Source organism: Eublepharis macularius, chromosome 15 (assembly GCF_028583425.1).
Source record: "Eublepharis macularius isolate TG4126 chromosome 15, MPM_Emac_v1.0, whole genome shotgun sequence".
Taxonomy (NCBI): domain Eukaryota; kingdom Metazoa; phylum Chordata; class Lepidosauria; order Squamata; family Eublepharidae; genus Eublepharis; species Eublepharis macularius.
In genome coordinates, this window is record NC_072804.1 from 10,859,356 (window position 1) to 10,880,728 (window position 21,373).

Genomic DNA, 21,373 nt, shown 5'->3' on the forward strand with positions numbered 1-21,373 from the left:
TCCTTGCAGCTTTAAGTTTAGCATTTACAGAGCAGCGAGGAGGGAAGTGCAGGCGTAGGGTGCCTTTCCTCCCACTCTCAAGGTGCATCACGGCATTTTCCCTTCCCCTCACCCGGCCTGGCCCTGCAGAGCGACACCTGGCTGCACCGGGAGACTTTAAGCTGCAAGGACCCCTGCACATCCATCTCTGCTGCTCTGTAAAGCTGCAAGGACGCCTACCCTTCCCGACAAACCTTTAGGTAAGAGAACACAAGTTGAATCTAGGTATTTCATCTCGTGTGTTTCGACTGTTAGTTTAGTTCTAAAGTGGAGAGGAGGGAGATAACTTAATCCATTTAAAAACAGCTGCAGAGATTTGTTCCCCAGAGAAGCTGAATCTAAAAAGGCAGCCTGATTTTCATAGCTCCAATGGGAACAGAACTGAGTCCTGATTTATCTCAGGGGCCTTCTACATTTCACAGCTGAAAGAGCTGTAATTTGTTCACTGGTTTATTTGCTGACCAGTCTTATTTGTACATTTCAGCAAATATCTAAAAAAGAGGGAAAACGCAAAAGGCAGCCAATCAAAAGAAACATAATCAATGGAATTAGAGAATGCTGGAAGTCTGCTTCTTGTCAGATGGTTGGTTACCAAACCATGTTTCTAGAGCGAATCCATGTTGATATGTCCAGGAGGTTAATCAATCTCTTGCTATTACTACCTTTGGAACTTGGTGGGACATGTGTCATATAGCAGGCAGGCCACAATTCATGGTTAATAGACTGCCTTTGGTCCGGTGAGTCACACCTTGCAGACACATGCAATTCAAAGTGTCACAACTGAAGACTTGCACAGAGCAGTCCTAATGAGGTCTTCTCTGAAGTAAGTCCCACTGAGATTAGTGGAGCTTACTCCTTCATAAAAGTGCATATGACTACAGGCAAAGTCGTTTTATGAACAAGTTCAGTTCTTTCTCCATCAGTCTTCAACAAAAAAACAGATTCATTCATGTTCCAGTTGCATGTATGGGTGTGTGTGTGGGGGGGGTGTTAACAGAGTATTAGTGATGTTTTTATTGTGTTCATAAGGGTCATCAGGTTAAACTACCACTACTACTAGACATGGGCACAAACCAAAAAAATTTAACGATTCTGCGGTTCGTGGTTCGGTGCCGACGACGATCCCAAGGTTGCAAACTGCAACTAACATTTTCCGTTGCCGAACCGATTAATGGTTCATGGGGCGCAGAACGGCCCCTGTTGCACTTAGAGAGCCTATACTCGCGGGGAGTGTTTTGCAGGCTCTCCTACAGCCATCAACCAAGGTTGGACAAGATTGCAAAAGGGATCTTGGAGTTATACCCTCTCCAATCCAAGGCCCCCAGGAAACTTCCACTCGATACAATTAGAGCCACTGGTTGACGTTGGCCCAGTGTACAGAAGGTGGGTGATGATGGCGGCTGCCGGGCCTGATTGGCACGGGGAGGTGGCAACAAGCCAACTCCCCTCAGGGGACGGGGGGTCTGGCTGCTCGCCAGTGGCACCCCCCATGTGCCCACCCACCAGGCCAAAGAGAAGCGCACTGGTATTCCCAGTGCAAGCCAGACGGTGGGTAATGCCGGTGGCTGCTGGGCCTGGCAGGCACAGGAAGGCAGTGATGAGCCACCTCCCCTCAGGGGGCAGGGGGTCTGGCCGCTCGCTGGCTGCACCCCCCATGTGCCCACCCACCAGGCCAAAGAGAAGCGTGCTGGTATTCCCAGCAATGGCAGGAACGGCGGGTACTGCCAGCAGCCGCCAGGCCTGGTGGGCATGGGGAGGTGGTGATGAGCCACCTCTCCTCAGGGGGCGGGGGGTCTGGCCGCTCACCGGCGGCACCCCCGATGTGCCTGTCCTCCAGGCCAAAGAGGAGCATGCTGGCATTCCTGGCATGAGAGGGAGAGGACATGTCATTTGGACGGGGGCCCGATCCCCCAGCAACCGCGGGTCCTCACCTGAGGGTCCCACTAAGGAACAGTGTGGCGGCAGCCAACAGTACCCACCTTCCTGCCTTGCCGGAAAGGATGGAAGGGAGAGAACATGTCATCATGAGGAGGGGGAGGGAGAACATCCCTCAGCAACTGTGGGTCCTCACCCGAGGGTCCCACTGAGGAACAGTGCGGCAGCAGCCGACAGTACCCACCTTCCTGCCTTGCTGGAAAGGATGGGAGGGAGAGGACCTGTCATGTGGGCGGTAAGTGGGAAGATCTCCCTGCAACCACCTGGCCTTGCAGGAGCACGCTGGTATTCCCGGCGCAGGCCGGAAGGAGGTTCATGACAGCAGCCGCTGGGCCTGGCAGGCACGGGGAGGCGGCGAAAAGCCACCTCCCCTTTAGGGGGCGGGGGGTCTGGCTGCTCGCCGGAGGCACCCCCCATGTGCCCATCCGCCAGGCCAAAGAGGAGCACGCTGGCATTCCCGGCGTGGGAGGGAGAGGACATGTCATTCGGACGGGGGCCTGTTCCCCCAGCAACCGTGGGTCCTCACCCGAGGGTCCCACTGAGGAACAGTGTGGCCGCAGCTGACAGTACCCACCTTCCTGCCTTGCCGGAAAGGATGGGAGGGAGAGAACATGTCATGGGAGGGGTAAGTGGGAAGATCCCCCTGCAACTGCCTGGCCTCACAGAAGCGTGCCTTCATTCCCGGCGAGGGCCAAAGTGCGGGTAATATCCCCTCTCTTTCTATTTCAATCTCTATCTGTTTCTACATACAGTTCTCCAACCATATACCATTCTCCAACTGTTTAAATACATTCTCTGATGTTTGTACATACATTCTAGTGTATTTTTCATTATAATTATACATTCTGTAATGTTTGTCTCTTTCTCTGTTTTTGATTTTCAATCCTTTTCTCCATGGATATGGCATGTTGTGTTTGATTCTATATCTCCTTGATGCATTCACATTCTATTTCTACTTCTAGAACGATTGATATCTGTGTATCCCTTTCTATCTGTTTCTGTTTCTTCCTCTCACTGTCTATTCGCTACTTTCTATCTCTCTCTGTTTCTTCCTATATGTTTCCACCACTATCTATCTGAATCTATATCTTTCTATGTATATCTGCCCCTTCCTATTTCTTTCTATTTGGAGGGGGAGTGGGAAGATCTCCCAGCAGCCACGGGTCCTCACCTGAGGGTCCCACTGAGGAACAGTGCGGCAGCAGCCAACAGTACCCACCTTCCTGCCTTGCCGGAAAGGATGGGATGGAGAGGGCCTGTCATGTGGGTGGTAAGTGGGAAGATCCCCCTGCAACCACCTGACCTCACAGGAGCACGCAGTTATTCCCGGTGCAGGCCGGAAGGAGGGTGATGTCCCCTCTCTTTCTATTTCAATCTCTATCATTTTCTACATTCAATTCTCCCAATATATACCACTCTCTCACTGTTAACAGACATTCTCTAATATATGTACATACATTCTAGCATATTGTTCATTCTGCTTATACATTCCGAAACGTTTCTTTCTCTGCTTTTGATTTTCAATCCTTTTCTCCATGGATGTGTTGTGTTCTGTTCGATTCTATATCTCTTTGTTGCATTCACATTCTAGTTCTAGTTCTAGAACAGTTGACATCTGTGTGCCCCTTTCTATCTGTTTCTCTGTATCTCCCTCGCACTATTTGCAACTTTCTATCTCTGCTTCTTTCTATGTGATTCCACAAGAGCTGGGCATTCCCCCAGCTCTGTTTCCAGGGGAATTGATTGATGGCACCTGACTGTCTAACTTCCCAAACCGCGGCCAAACGCACCGAACCAGGTATCTTCCAAATGCTGGTTCGTTGGCCGTAGACACCATTCTCCCCATCTTCATTTATTCCACAACTACCTGGTGAGGCTGAAAGACTAAAAGATCTAAAAGATCTAAAAGATCATCCTAAACCATTAAAGGGGGGGAGGATACTTGCTCCCATTACCCCTTCAAAGGATAGGAGCACCTCCTTTGTGGGGAGGTGGTGCTCTGTTGTCTTGGTGCTAGAAGGAAGGCAGTGGGAGGGCTTCTGGTGTCCTGGCCTCACTGACAGTCCTTTAGATGGCACTGGATTTCTAGCCACTGTGTGTGACAGAATGTTGGACTGGATGGGCCACTGGCCTGATCCAACATGGCTTTGCTTATGTTCTTATGCTTATGTTCTTATGATACTACATGTTTCCCACTGCTTTTAGATCAGAGGAATAAAACATTCCTCTTGTCACTCAAACTCGAGGTTATCATTGATTGTGACCGTTAGAGTGATGTTACAATTTGTCTTCAGAGAATTGGAACACTGCATTAATGGATCACAAAGTGAGGGGGAATTAAATCAAAGAACAATTTGTCTTGAAATTATGACATTGATGTGGCTGAAAGACCACCTCATGGCATTCTATTTATGATATCTGCCACATAAAGTTCTGTGTATTTACATTTCTAGTTGCCTTTTTCAAAACAATTATTTGCATGCAGAACTAACATTTAAATTCTTGCTGTGTGATGTTTCTCATATGCCAAAAAAGGCAATGCCACAGCTATTTCTAACAATACACTAGCAAACATGGTCCTTCGTTTGAGATGTGAAAAATCTCAATAATTTTTTCACTTTCCCTCAGTGGCATTGTATGTTTGGAATGTTTACCTGAACAAGCGAAGACATGGGTTTCACAATGCACATTTGGATTACTGCTGCACATTTTATGCACATTATTATCTGCAACTACATACATATACATACACACATACACACATACACACACACACACACACACACACATATACATATACATATACATATACATATACATATACATATACATATACATATACATATACATATACATATTATAATACCACACCTGTCCCATATGGGCTGTCTGTCCAGGGCCCATGAATCATCATGACCCTTTTGGCAGTCAACAGTAGAAAATCTGGTTGTATCCATTCCAAACCATTACTTAGAGACGACTTTGTTGACATCCACTTATTGTTGGATATTTCACACTATGGAAATCATTCATATACAGCAGGAGTCCCCAACCTTTTCAGTCTTTGGGAACTTTTGGAGTCCTGATACAGGGAGGTGAGCACAACCACAAAATGGCTGCTGCAAGAGGTGGAGCCAACCATAAAATGGCTTCCACAAGAGGCAGGGCATCCACAAAATATTAGGGAGCTAGGTCATACATAATTCTAATACTAACCAACATTTCAGGCAGAAGCTCTATTTAACAAGATGCTTTTTAAAATGAACATATTGTTTAAAATACTTTATTTACCTTCAGTCAGTAGAGTCCTTGCACTGTGGTCCTTGTACCGTGGTGGCAGTTGCTGCCATGCTGTCAAAACAACTCTCTGAAAATCTGCATAGCCAATCAGATTTCAAAAGGCAAAAGCCTCACCTGGCCCTGCCCACTTTCTAAAAACACTTAGTGGGTACCAGAAAAGATGTAAGTGAGCACCACTTTGGGGTCCTCTGGTGAGGCCAATATCCTGTGAGGTATGGGAGCAGCCTTAACTGCTTATTAATTCAGGTATAGTTTTTCATGGATCTGTTAATATTGTCAAGCTGCTGCTTAGCTTTCAGAAAATCTCATATTTCCAGAATCCCTAAATGACAACTTCCTTTCAATGAAAAAAGAGCTACAAATGGAAGTCTTCTGCAGGGATCTCTCTGTAGTGTGAAGAAACACATGTGCTCAGAGAGATGATAAAGCACCAAGCCCATAAGCCAAGATGATGCTAGACTTTAGTTTTCTTCTAAAATTCTGTCCTTCTCTTTTGTTAGTTAACATTATGATCAACATTATATAAAATTGGTTTTGTCCTTTGTAACCAGAAAGGATGATTCTTTGGAAACAAATCTGAATTAATTGCCATTGAAATAAAGTTTTTAAATATCAAGCTTGCATTGCTATACTTATTAACCACTATGTATCCCTAAGATGACACAACACTGCTTGAATATTATTATGGGTCTAATATTACTATTACTGTTGAAATTAACTCTGTGGTGAATATTCCTTCTAATACCCACTTTTTATGCCTTGACCTGGATAGCCTAGCTGAGCCTGATCTCGTCAATCTCAGAAGCTAAGCAGGGTTGGCCTTGGTTAGTAAGTGGATGGGAGATCTCCAACAAAGACCAAGGTTGCAGAGCCAGGCAATGGCAAACCACCTCTGTTATTCTCCTGCCTTGAAAACCCCACTAGGGGTCACCATAAATCTACTCTGACTTGAGGGGACTCTCTACTGGCACTCCACCCACTTTTTATGGCACCCAGCCTTCTGACTTCAAGGGTACATCATAAGTTTATTTTTTGTTCCCAAGCTCAATGTGAAAACCTTGTGTTACCAAATCAATAATCACTGAGTGTTTTAGTTAAAATCTTTATTTTTAAATAATTTAAAAATTCTGGATGTGATTAGATAAATGACTATTTTTAAAGGCATATTTTACACTGGCAAAGATCACACCAAGTAAAAGCAAATAAGCATACATGACATTCCAACTACCTGAACTGAATTTATGAATGCATTGAAATGTCTAAGATTCTTTCCCAAGGCTTTTGCTTAAAAAGGAAGAAATCCGCTTCATTGAAGATCTGAGGTATTTATATGCCATAGCTTGCTAACAGCTTGTATAAGGTGTATTTACAGGTAAAAGAGTTCACCGTTACTGAGTTGCCTGACTTCTTACCGCCCAAAGCAAGAAGTTCTTCTGCGCATGCTTATGCTACTCTAAGTTCAACACATGCAATTATTCGCATTTTTTATTTATTAACAAAATTATTTTTGTATATTTTATTTATTTACAAAGTTCTGTTTTGGGATTTATTTTGGAAGAAAACTAGCAGTTCATGGTACTAGCTAAGTATCTTCTATCTCAAGGACATTATCTCTGTAATGACAATGATAACACTCATTTGTATACTACTTTCCTGGACAGATTAGCGCCCGCTCAGAATGGTGAAAAAAGTCAGTGTTGTTATCCCCAAAATTCAGTTGGAGAGCTGGGGCTAAGAGGAGTGGCTTATTCAAGGCAACCTATCAGTTATGAGATTCAAGCCAGTAAAGTGCTGCATCTTAGCCCAACTATTTAAGCCCTACACTACACCAACTGTACTGGAACTGTGAGACAATAGCAGCTGTCAAAAGTAAGTAAGTAGTAGATTCTACTTTTACAAATCTGCAGATCTGTAAAAAATATTCTTGGTAACGAGCGCAATTTGGTTATGAAGGCTATAGACCAAAGTGGACATTCCTAAGAAAAACAGAGAAATTTCAGTCCCTATGAACGTTGTCAACAAATGCTATTCAGATTGGTTTCATTAGAATTTAGTTTTTAATCTCATGGCTTCTTTGATGAGTTTGCTTGCACGAAGTCAGTGTTGGTTCATTTCTTAATGGGCTGAATATCATTACAGAATATAGATCGATACTGATACAGGCTTTTTGTGCCTTCAGTATGTGCAAAATGCCTGATGAATACATTACAGGCACTTCCCAAATTGCCTATTGATTCTCCAGAAGAACCAAGTATGGAACTCGTAACTGATCTAATTTTGAGTAAAGCAAATGATATTGGTCTTAAAACTTTTGAAAAGTTTGGAAACAACATGAATGGAATGGCATTTTCTCACCAGAACTGTAAATTTTGTTCTTAGTGACCCAATACAAAACTAACTATTAAGAGTACATTATATTTCTTATTAATAGTCTGCTAACCAAAGTTCTGCTGATAAGTTCCCACCAATATATAAAAGTACCTTAAGACCAAAAAGATTTTGCTGGGTATCAGCTTTTGATAGTTGAGCTTGCTTTGTCAAATACAAGTAGGAATGGAGATCCCTGAGCCCTTATATCTCAGTCAGAAAGCGGGAGTGGTGTTAAAAAGAAGGGCTTCAGGATGCAAAAGTAAATGTGCAAAGTAATCACCTTGATTAGGGCAGTATATTAGCATCTGTAGTGGAACAAGTCTATATGGACACACCACAGGAACCTCGACCAGGCACTTTCCATCTTCTGCTCAAAATGTCACTTGTAGCAAGGCTCTGAGTTAAAACCCTCTTCAGATACTGGGCAGGAGTTATAGTTATACCAAAGTTATAATGCTTTTCCTTTGGCTGAAGTGGAGACTCCTTTCTACTCACTTCCTGGGCCACTACAAGTTTCCAGATCTTTTGTGTCTCAGGTAAATTTAGTGCTGTCTTTCCCACTTTAGTCCAAAGACTAAAAGTGCATCATAAACTTTCCCACTTTAGTCCAAAGACTAAAAGTGCATCATAAACTTGTTTTTACTGTAAGGATACACTTTCCCCTTTCTTCTTCACACAGACGACTTTCTGGCTGACCCTCTCTGGTCAGATGCCAGGTTTAAACTCCCTAACTCTTCAGTTAACTCCAACTGTCAACCACTCCTTCTGTTAGCACCAACTGTCAGCTCATCATTCTAACACCAACTGCCATTCTCTCTCTCACACACACAAGGCAAGCCTCCCCAGATAGAAAAGCTAAAAAGCTAAAACAAAAAGTGGAAAACCACAATCCAGGGAATGAGCATTTAAGGTGGACATTGGATTTTACACCCCTCTCTAACCAGATTAAGAAAAGTATTAACAAATACTGGTTTTTGGTGCAGGACATTACAAGTTGCAATATGCCACCTACCATAGGTTTTTAAAAAACCAAGAGTCTGAGAGATTTAGTTGTCCACCCAGACCAATCTAGAACTTACTTGACCAGGATAGACCAACCTATTGAGCACTACCCCTGCAGTCATTGTAAAGTATGTCCTTTATCTCTATCAGGCAAAACTGCCAATCTCAAGAACAGTCGTAACATCACTTTAAGGGACTTTTCTACTTATCAAACAGCAAGGGTAGTATACCTAATTATTTGTCAGTGTGAACAGTATTACGTAGGTAACACCATCAGACCACTAAAGGTCCGCATTTTGGAGCATATGTTTAGAATATAAAATAAAATAAAATTGCTCCCCTTACAGAGCATTTTCTTCAACACCACAAGGATGAAAAAGCCTTTAGATTTACAGTCTTGCATGTGGCAACTCATGGGTCCCAGGAATATACCAACGCACTCTGTTAAGGAAAGAAGCCTCCTGGATCCATTTTTTGGACACCATGAAACCTAAGGGTCTAAATAATTTACTTATCTTGTTTTCTGTAAGCAGTAACGTTTAATGTGAAAGGAGTATGTAGGAGTATGTTTCCCTTTTAACAGACAGCTTGAGGGAAGTCCGGTTGCCTCTTCAAAAGCTTTGCTGATAACTGAGCATTTGTGCACGGCTTGGATTTTGGTGTGCCGGGTCTGACACACAGGGAAGTGTTGTGTTGGCTGGTGAGTTCATGTATTGATTTGAGAAATGAGTAGAACACGTTTGGTTATTATGTGAATCTTGTATTTAACTTGATTTAATTTGTAGATCTGGGGTGACATGGATTGAGGACCCCTGATGAAATTATAACACATGAAACAAGCAAACTTCAGCCTGGCCACTTGTGAGGTTCTCAGAAGGATTGAGTCCGACACCTCTGGATCCATGTACAGAAGGAAAAAGATTCAGTGGAAGTTCAGTTTGGTCTTTGGTCTTTGACCTGTCCCTCACGTACCTGTTGGACTTTTACTTGGAGCACCACGGATCCACACACCTTTAAGAGAACAGAACATACAACCCATGGTGTTGTTGGACTTTTGATTATCTCTTGCCTGGCTGTTGCCAATAGTGAAATAGAGTACTATTTATAGCTAAAAGTATTTGTGTATGAATGCATTTTTGTATAGTAGTTGGAATAAGACATTAATATTGTTTATATTGATTCTGCACTTGTACACTTTACACTATAGTAGTTGGAATAAGACATTAATATTGTTTATATTGATTCTGCACTTGTACACTTTACACTAATATATTTAATAGAAGGCATTAATTATTTGTTAACTTTCAGTGAGTATTCTATTCCCTGGATTGTGGGTTTCCACTTTTTGTTTCAGATTCTCTCTCTCTCTGGCTAGTCCCAGAAGGGGAAAGGGACCTGTCAATCAACTTCCCTTCCTGCTGCTGTTTCAAGCCTTTACCTTCCTCTTGCTGGATGCAGCATTTGGAAATCCTGTCAATTTTAAGCCATAGAGTTGGAAGGGGCCATACAGACCATCTAGTCCAACCCCCTGCCCAGTGCAGGATCAGCCTAAAGCATCTCTGACAAGTCTTCATCCAGCCACTTCTTGAAAACTGTCAGTGAGGGGGAGCTCACCACCTCCCTAGGCAGCTGATTCCACTTTTGAACTACTCTGACCGTGAAAAAGTTTTTTCTAATATCCAGCCGGTACATTTGTGCATGTAGTTTTAGCCCATTGCTTCGCATCCTACCCTCTGCTGCCAACTGGAACAGCTCATTGCCCTCCTCCAAATGACAGCCTTTCAAATATTTAAAGAGAGCAATCATGTCCCCCCTCAACCTCTTCTTCTCCAAACTAAACATTCCCAAGGCCCTCAGCCTTACCTTGTAGGGCTCAGTCTCCAGACCCCTGATCATTCTAGTCGCTCTCCTCTGCACCCTTTCGATTTTGGCCACATCCTTTTTAAAGTGAGGCCTCCAGAACTGCACACAATACTCCAGGTGTGGCCTGACCAAGGCAGTATAGAGAGGGGCTATGACCTCCTGCGATTTCGACGCTATGGCCCCTTTGATACAACCCAGGATTGAATTAGCCTTTTTTGCCACCATATCACACTGACTGCTCATATTTAGTTTACAGTCCACTCTTACCCCAAGATCCCTTTCACATATACTACTGCCCAGAAGTGTATCCCCCATCCAGTATTTGTGCTTCCCATTTTTGTGGCCCAGATGTAATACTGTGCACTTGTCTTTGTTGAATTGCATCCTATTCACAGCTGCCCACTTCTCCAGAGTATTCAGGTCTTGTTGAATTTTAATTCTATCTTCTTGGGTGTTTGCTACTCCTCCCAATTTGGTATCATCAGCAAATTTAATGGGCAGCCCCTCCACTCCTTCATCCAGATGATTGATAAAAATATTGAAAAGTACCGGGCCCAAAACTGAGCCCTGCGGCACCCCACTGGACACCTCCCTCCAATCTGATGAAATGCCGTTGACCACCACTCTTTGGGTGTGGTCCTGTAACCAGTTCCCTATCCACCGAACTGTCCTATAGTCCGGTCCACATTCTTCCAGTTTGCCCATCAGAATGTCACGGGGGACCATATCAAAAGCTTTACTGAAATCCAGATAAATGATGTCAACAGAGTTCCCCCGATCCAGTAAGCTGGTCACTCAATCAAAGAAGGAAACCAGGTTGGTCTGGCAAGATCTGTTAGGAACAAAACCATGCTGACTTCCACAGATCACTGAGCGGTCCTTCAGATGCTTACAGATTGATCCATTTAAAATCTGTTCTAGTATCTTCTCAGCAACAGAAGTCAGACTGACCGGCCTGTAGTTTCCCGGGTCATCCTTCTTCCCTTTCTTAAAGATTGGGATAACATTTGCTCTTCTCCAATCTTTTGGCACATCCCCAGACCTCCAGGAGGCCTTGAAGATGATGGACAGGGGTTCTGCAAGTTCTCTAGAAAGTTCTTTCAGCACTCTTGGGTGCACCCCATCTGGTCCAGGGGATTTGTATTCATCCAGTGCAGCCAGATGCCTCTCCACAACCTCTCTGTCCTGTTCTGTCACACCATCACATCCTATTGTCTCAGGCATAGGCACCATCACTGTAGGTTGTCTGGATATATGGATGCCATTCTCAGACCCACTTTGCCAAGCCATGTTGTCCCTGCATGGTGAACAATTTTTTTATCAAGTGTTTCCAGCATTTTTGTTGAGACATCTGGCAAACCTAGCTGGGAGTAAATGCTGTTGAGTAGACTTGGGTAGGATTCTGAATAGATCTGCTTTATGTAACCGTAGATTATTATGGCCTCTCATAGTAATTTTAATATTGCTCCACTGCAGGATTGCCCGCTGTGAGGAGATATTTGGGGGAAGGACAGGCTTATTGGTGTCACACTGATGCTTGATGTCACTTCTGGTGAAAGTCACTGGAAGTGATGTCATGATGGGGGGATGATGTTCTGGAAGTGGTGTCATGTCACTGGAAGTGATGTCATGATGTGGGGATGATGTTCTATGATTCACCTATAATGTTGTAGATGATATCACTTCCAGTTTTGTGCTGATAATGATGTCAACATTAGCGAGCCCCCTTTACTTTGCCCCCAATGGTCTGTGAAGTGGTAGCAGTAAACAGTGGGCCAATGTCAAAAGGACTCCCACTATACTGGGAGACTTTGCCTCTGTAGTCCACTCTTATTTATTTAGGAAATTTCCCGCCTTTTCAGTAAAAAGGCACTTGGGGCAGCTTACAAATACATATAAAGATGGAAAAAGTATTTTGAAACAGCATTCTAAAAACTAAAATTCTAAAAGAAGCAACAAACAACTGTACAACCACAGTCTATCATAAAACCAACAGCAAAATAATGTTTAAAAAGACCCTAATGTAAAAAACTGATACAATCAGCATTTAAAATCACTGAGAGAAAAATCAATAACACCAAGGGATCAATTCACAAACCTCCCACTGGAGTTGGATGGTAGGTTTTTTTTTTCAAAGATAGTAATAAGAAATGATCCAAAAAGAAAACAAAGAATTACTCCTAAGGACATAGCCAAAGCTAATAAGAATTATAGTGGAAAGTGCCAGAAATGTCAATACACGGATGCAATATTCTATCATATGCCGTGGACATGCAAGAAAGTGGGAAAATATTCAATAAAAATACACAAAGAGATGCAAAAGATACAAAAGCTTTCCTTTGAGTTGGATGGTTTTTAAACAGACCTTAGAAATACCAAGAACAAAGAGGCAAGACTGGGGTCTGGAGGCAAGCTAGAACAAAGTTGGGGGCTACAGCTGAAAAAGCCCTGCCATGCATGGGCACTAGCCTCACCTCAACAAGAACAGGCAGAAAAAAGCATCACTTGCCAATCTCAGGTTATGGGCAGGAACACATATGCAAAGGCAGTCCTTTAAGGGTGTTGTGTCGATTATTGAAATAAGGCATGTGAAGTACTTTGAATACTTATCACATACTCCACAGACACACATTCATACTATTTTTTAACGGCTCAGTCACCATTTCCTCTCCCCTCCCTCTCCTGTTTTCCTTTAGCACCAGTTCTATTAGATAATAAACTACAGCAGCAGGGATTTGTTTGTTTTATTCTATACAGAGATTAGGTGTGTTTTAAGTGCTTAGATAGCTGGATGAATAGATACCAGGTTAAGCAATTGCAATTATTAGAGAGTTATGTGTGCATTTTCCCACCATGTAATTTAATCCCCAATATCTTGGGTACACAGTATTTCACCTTTTCCTATTTGCTTTAATTAAAGATTAACTGGACCAGTAACCTTTTAATATTAATTTTTTAAAATAAAAAACCTGATACTTTAAAAAACTTTTAAAACATCAAGAAAGCGGAGTCGAAACAGAAAAATTAACCCTATTGTTTTAGGGAAATGCAGGGGGAAATTTGTTTATTTATTTAGATATTTATATCTCACTTTCCCATCAACGGGGACCCAAACTGGCTCACAACATTATTCTTTCCTCTTTAATTTTATTCACACAACAACCCTGAGAGGTAAGTTAAGCTACAAGAGAGTGACTGGGCCAGGGTCACCCAGCAAGCTTCCTTGACAGCGTAGAGATTCAAACTTCAGTGTTCTGTATTCTGGTCTGACACTCTAGCCACTATACATGCTGGCTGAACAGTGCAGAAACCTCCCTCAGATACTTTGTTGACCATTGAAACTCCTTCTGCCATCTTGAAAATAACTCAAATATTTGTCCCTTCAAGATAAACTTAGTTTTGCTCATTCTATTACAAAAATAAACAATTCACTGCCCCTGGACTCTCAACAGTTCATCCTGTGCTCATGAGGGGCAGGTGAGACATAACAAAACAACTTGGCTAAAATCCTCTATTAATTTTGTGGGCAGATTGCAAATAAATAATGAAAACAACAACAATAATAATGGCGCTTATATACCGCTCTTCTAGACAGATTAATGCTTCACTCAAAGCAGTGAACAAAGTCAGTGTTACCATTACCCCCACAATACAGTTGGGGAGCTGGGCTGAAACGAGTGGCTTACCCAAAGCTGCCTGCTGAACTCATGGCAGTAGTGGGATTCGAACCAGCAGTATGCTTATTCACAGCCCAACCACTTAACTAACAAGTATGCTTGTGCAGAAGCACTTCTTCTCTCTCAAATGTCACTAGTCTAAACTAAACTTGTTTTATTCCTTTTAGAATTCTGCAGAGTTTTCCTCAAACACTTCATTTCAAAATTTCACCGTAAGTGAAATTCAGCAACTCAAGGATCACATCAGTGGGGTAAGAGATAAGACTGTATGAAAAGGCCATCACTTGCATGATTTACTAAGTAACTAAGGAGAGTTACACCCATCTAAGTTTACTGGTTGGATCCTACCAGCTTCGCTGCTCTATCTCGTCCATTTCCAATCTTCACTGCAGCCCCTCATGCCTTTTCCCCACGTGGGTCATACAAACCCTGGAATACCCATTTGTTGGTCTAAAGAAACTCCTCCTCCTTCTTTCACTGCTGGAGAAGATGGTGGGAACAAAACAAATGGTCTTAAAAGGGTGCTTTTCCAGGGCTTTTTGAGCCAGAATGACCTGGAATGCCGTTCCAGCACCTCTTCAAAATAGTCACATGACTGGTGGCCCCACCCACTTGATTCTCCTTGATTTCCCCTCCTTGATTTCCTCAGATCCTCCTTGATTTCCCCTGCTGGAGGCAGAAAGGAGCTTCCCTGGGAGAGCAGGCTGGGCAGCTAGGGTTCCCAGGTACCCAGAAATATCCTGGGGAAAGTCCCTCCTGCCAGCTGATTGAATTTTCAAAAATGGTAGTGACAGTTTAGGAGTCTCCTTCCTAGTCTCTATGGTAAAACTACCAAAGAGACTAGAAGGCTTACACTTGCTTTAAAAGAAGCTGTGCACACAGCTGCCTCATGCTGTGCTGAGAGGAGAGAGGAGGGTCTCATCTTCTCACATGATGTTCTTGGGCCCCTCAACCCTGAGAGAGAGAGAGAGAGAGAGAGAGAGAGAGAGAGAGAGAGACTGGCCTGAGGCTTCTATGGCAGAGTGGTGATGCAAACCCATATTTCCCAGATCTAAGCCCAATTAAAGTATGTCCATTGTTAAGTTGGGCTGCTAACCTCCATGTAGGGCCTGCAGATGTCCCAGAATTATAACTGATCTCCAGACATCATAGATCAATTCTCCCCTGGAAAATATGGCTGCCTGTAGGGTGGACTCTATGCCATTATACCCTGTTGAAGCCACCTGCCACCCTTCCAGGAATTTCCCAACTTGGAGTTGGCAACCCACATTTAGTGAGATTGCCAACTGGCATGGCAAAAAAGTCCTTTCTTTTTAAGCAGGAGAAAATAGCACCGATGCTTTAGGAGTCTCCCTCCTAGTCTCTATGGTAAAGCTACCATAGAGACTAGAAGGCTTACACTTACTTTAAAAGAGGCTGTGCATGCAGCAGCCTCATGGTGTGCTGAGAGGAGAGAGAAGAGAGGTGGGTCTCATCTTCTCTCATGATGTTCTTGGGCCCCACAACCCTACTAGAGTGAGAGAGAGAGAGAGAGAGAGAGAGAGTGAGCAAATGAGAGAGTGAGAGAAAGAAAGAGTAAGAGGGAGAGAGAGAGAGAACAAGTGAGAGTGTGAGAAAGAGAGAGAAAGAAAGTAAGAAAGTGAAAAAGAGAGAAAGAGTAAGAGTGAGAGAGAGTATGAGAAAGAGTAAGATAGAGGGTGAGAGAGAAAGAAAGAAAGTGTAGTGAGGGAGAGAGAGAGAGAACAAGTAAGAGAGAGGAAGAGTGAGAGAGAGATTGACAAATAATAAGAGTGAGTAAGAGAGAAAAAGAGAGAGAGAGAGTGAAAGAGAGAGAAAAAGAACGAGTAAGGGTGAGAGAAAAAGACTGAGCGAGAGAAAGAGTAAGAGTGAGAGAAAGTGAGAGGGAGAGAAAGAGTAACAGTGAGAGAGTGAGAGTGAGAGAGACAAAGAAAGAATGAGTAAGGGTCAGAGTGAGAGAAAGAGAAAGAGTGAGAGTGAGAGAATAAGAAAGAGAAAGAAAAAGAGTGTGAGAGAGAACGAGTAAGAATGAGAGAGAGTAAGAGTGAGAGAGAGTGAGAAAGAGAGAAAGAATGAGTAAGAGTTAGAGAGAGAGTGAGAAAGAGAGAGGGGGAGTGCAGCGTCACGTGAAGATGGCCAGCATCTAGAAACCTCGCTCTGCACCTCGACTGCCTGCCACGGCTTTTTGCAAGCGCCCTAGCAATGGTAAGACTAAAAAAACTATGGGTAAAACTGGAGGAGGGAAAGCTAAGCCCGCAGAACCAAACAAATCTTCTCTAAAAGCCTTCTTAGAGCAGGTAGAAGCCAAACAAGCTCCGGCCGAAAATGGACAGGCACCAGCCAAGATAGGTGCCGCTAAGCTTGTAAAAGAGCCTGATGAAGCTCAGACTTTAGAAAACAAAATACAAAATGCTCTGGAAAGACTTCAGAACAAAATAGTCACAACGCTTGAGGATATCATTAAATGTGAACTTAAAGACTCCATTCACCAAGTAGCACAGACAGCTGAAAATGCTAAACAACTAGCCACAGATAACCAAAAAGAGATTCAAGACTTGCAGTTAAAAAACGAGCAGCTTCAAGAAAAATGTATGGACCTTGACAATAAACTAAGATCTAATATTAAATTTAGGGGATTTGAAAATCACGATGAACACAATACAGATCTTGCTGCATTTATTGCAGAATGGCTTAGGCAAGAATTGAGACTAGAAGAAGGCATTACTCCCCTAATTACTAATGCCTACAGAGTGGGACCTCCTAATAGCTCAAGATCAAGACAGCAACAGAGAGACATAATAATAACGCTTCCTGATTACAGATCTAAAGAAAAAATCATGAAGGAAGCTAGAGCAAGAGGCCACTTCTCTTACCAGAATAAAAAAATCTTCATTTTCCAAGACCTCTCAAATGATACTCTAGCAAAAAAGAGAGAATTAAAACCAATTATTAATAAGCTAAACGAGGCTGATATAAGATATTGCTGGGCCTCATCAGTAAAACTTCTGGTGCATTGGCAAGGAAAGATATTTCAAGCCCATGACATGGAGACAGGTATTATGCTTCTCAAAGATCTCCAACTGGACTGAAACTCCATTTCTGCAAGCGAAATCTCCACATACAAATCTAGATCACCCCTAAATAATTGGAGCAAGATTCCGGTGAAAAAAGATGCCAGGGGTCTTCAACAGGAACTGATATGAGCAAGACCTGATGAAGCAAAGAAAGAGAAAAGACCTTCTTCTTTCTTCTATCTTCAACAACTCCCAGCAAAAAAGGAGGAAGATGTTAACCCAATTGACTATCAAAAAAACTCAGCTTACAAACTATCTGAAATTCGTTTTTTTAAAAATATATAGGGTGTAAATCTGTTTAAAGATATGCCGGGTGAGGTGGGAGGGGGGTGAGCGGTTGGGTTTAGTTTGCTCTCTATTTTGATCCAAACCCCAGACACTGGGTTTTATTTCTATTAGATTTAAACCCAGCTTTAGTGTAACAACTGACTTTTTACGTCCCTTTTCCTGATAGGAAAGGGCTCTGGTGGTTTTCTCTTTAGCGTTACTAAAAGAGATTGGAATTTCATTGTGTTTCCTTCTCTGTTCTTTTTCTTTTTCTGATTTCCTCTCTATTTCTTAGCTTATCTTCTCTTCCTAAACTTCTTCGCATCTTTTCAGCTTCTTTTCCTGAATCTCCCTCTTTAATATTAAATAACTATATATTGTAACAAGAATTATACAGCCAACCAATTATCATTGTTTTGGTTAAGCAGGGGGGGGCTTGTATGGTTATCTTACATCTAGAGTACAATATGAAATTAGAGTTTCAGTTAAAGGTTTATAAATCAAGGTTTAGTAGCTGCTTTGTATTTTGCAGGAGAATATAAAGTTATTTCTTTAAATTGCAGAGGTCTTAATAATGCTATTAAGTGCAAAAGAGTTCAGACAATGTTGCTGAAACAGCGTCCAGATTTTCTGCTTCTACAAGAAACTCAAAGGCTCAGCAGGTATTTAAATCCAAATGGTGGGATCACCAATATTTAGCTCATGGCAACTCAAAATCTAGAGGAGTGTCAGTTTTAATCTCAAAGAACGTTAGATCTGAAGAGATTGTCATAGAAAAAGATCAAGAAGGTGGATATCTATTCTTTTCACTCAAAAAGACTGACACTCGCATCCATATATGCACCTAACACCAACCAGAATATATTCCTTAAAGAAATCTTTTCTAAACTAAAAGTATTTCAGGAGGGAGATATCTTATTGGGCGGGGGGGCGGATCTAAACTTAATTGCTAACCCTAAATTAGACCATTTGAAACAGAAAAAATCTGACTCTACTGTACCAAATCTTTCAAAAATTGGACAACTTGCTAATATTTTGAAACAATTTGATTTAACGGATATTTGAAGAACTTATCATCTAAAAGAAAAAGATTTTACTTACTTCTCTTCTAGATTTGGAACCTATACTAGAATTGATTACTTTTTGGCATCTCCAAACTTATTACAGCAAATTACCAATTCTAAAAGAGGTCCTATGATGTGGTCAGACCACTCATGGGTGGAATGCTCAATAAAAATATCGGAACAAAAAGCTAGGGCACCAAATTGGAGTTTAAATAAATTTCTTTTATTTGATACAAAAGCTCAAAAAGATATATCAGAAGAAATACAGAACTACTTTGAACAAAATTCAAATTGTGGTGTCTTGAGTGAAATAGTTTGGGATGCAATGAAAGCCATAGTTTGGGGTAGGTGTATTGCCATCACATTGGCCTATAAGAAAAAGAAAGAAAAAGCTAAATTGGATTTGCTGAATAAAATAACCCAATTAGAACAGGCCCATAAAAAAACCTGTAGCAAGAAAATTTATAAGAAACTTTTAATGGAAAGGAAAAAATTTGAAGCCCTGGAAACTACATCTATCCAGAAAAATTAATTTTCTTAAAACAAAAATTTTGGCAAAATATTTCTAAAAATTTAAAGTTACTCTCTTGGAAAGTTGAAGGGGGGAAAGCTACAAGACTTACAAACCACATAAGAGATTAAACTGACCAAATTCAAACAAAAACAAAATCCATCACTAAAGTTTTTGAAAACTTTTATAATAATCTATATAAATCAGACACCCCAGATACAACAATAATCAATAACTATCTAGAAAAAGTAGGGATCCACAATAAACTGACAGACGGCCATAAACAACTAAGTGATCAACAAATTTCGATCAGAGACTCAAGAGGTAATCAAAAACCTAAAAAATAACAAATCTCCCAGCAACAATGGATTCCCTTCAGAATATTATAAAAAATTTTCATATCTGCTGGCTCCCCATCTTACCAAATTCTGCAACATAATTTTGGAACATGGGAAAATGCCCCCTTCCTGGGCTGATTCGAATACGATGGTCCTCTTAAAACCAGGCAAAGATGCCACTAATCCTGCTTCGCATCGCCCAATAACTCTTTTGAATCAGGATATGAAGATTTTCACAGCAATTCTGACAGCCAGACTGAACAAAATTATTACTAATTATATTAACATAAATTAGTACGGCTTCATACCAAATCGTCAACTCACAGACAATATAAGGAAAACATTAAATATAATTAATTATGGGAAACTGAACAAATTAAATTCACTTATTTTAGCCCTCGATGTTGAAAAAGCATTTGACTATGTAGAAATCACTTATCTTAAAGAACTTACGGAAAATGAATTTTGGAGATAATTTTTTAAGGGCAATTCAAATACTTTATGCGAGCCCCACTACCCAAATCAAAATCAATGGACATAAATCAGGAAAAATTAAGTTGTCTCAAGGTACTAGGTAGGAATGTCCACTCTCTCCACTTCTTTTTGCAGTGGCAATTGAACCATTTGCAACTCATATCAGAACATCCCCTGACATAAAAGGAATTAATATTTGAGACAAGGAATATAAACTTTCTTTATTCGCCGCTGATATGGCATTATACCTCTAATCTCTATTAAGAAACTAGAGGCAATCATGATAGAATTTTCAAAAGCTTCAGGCCTCTCTATCAACAAAAATAAAAGTGAAATCGATCCAATACACATGCCACTTAACTTAACCAATCTTATTAGAAGCACCTATAACTATAAATGCGTTAAAAATGTTGGAATTACCTGGGAATTAAAATACCAATTACTCTGAAAGATCTACTGAATACTAATTACTCTGAGATTAGCCATTCAATCAACTCCCTATTGAAGGATTGGGGGGGAAATTATCTATCTTTAATAGAAAGAATTAACCTTATGAAATCATTTATTTTCCCTAAATTCCTCTTCATGTTTCATGCTATCCCCATCATGATCCCAGAAAAAACCCTTAATCAGTGGCAAACCAAAATTAGTAAGTTTATCTGGAACAACAGAAAGCCTAGAATTTCATTGGAAAACCGAAAAAGACCATCCACTAGGGGCGGTCTAAACTTACCAGACTTAAAAACTTATTATGAGGTTACCCACCTTAAAAACTCTGTAGTGTTAGCTAACAACTATTTACTACCCGATTGGAAGATTATTGAGCAAAACTATTCAGAAGGTAGACCCTTAAGTGAATGCTTATGGAACAAGAATAATGAACGCCTGCCCAATTTACCACTCAACCCTTTTTTAATGAGTGACATACAGATCTGGGACAGATTCAGGAACAAATTAATCCAGCCATACTCCTCAATTTCTCCCTTTGTAGGGCAGCACTGGTTTCTCCCAGCTTTCAGTATGCACTCATACAAGTGGTGGAGGACTAATAACAAAACACGAATAATAGACGTTCTTGACAAAGGGAAATTTCAAGAAAAATCAAAATTAGAAAGGTATACTGTGTCATGTATTCCGTAGTTCAAATATTTACAGATCAAACATCTAAGTTTAAAGAGTCTTTAGATAAGCCACTAACAGATTTTGAAAAGCTCCTGAAAGAAAGACCAGAAAAGCAGAAAGGCAATTATCTAAAATCTACTTAATTCTCTTAGAAGAAAAACAAAATCACAAAGTTCTCCCTTATCAAAAAATCTGGTTTAATGAATGCAATCTTGGCCCTTCAAATGATAAATGGAATTTAATTTGGAATCCAAACAACTTTTGATCAAACATCGTAAACATAAAGATGCAAACCCTAAAACTTATCTCTTGCTGGTAC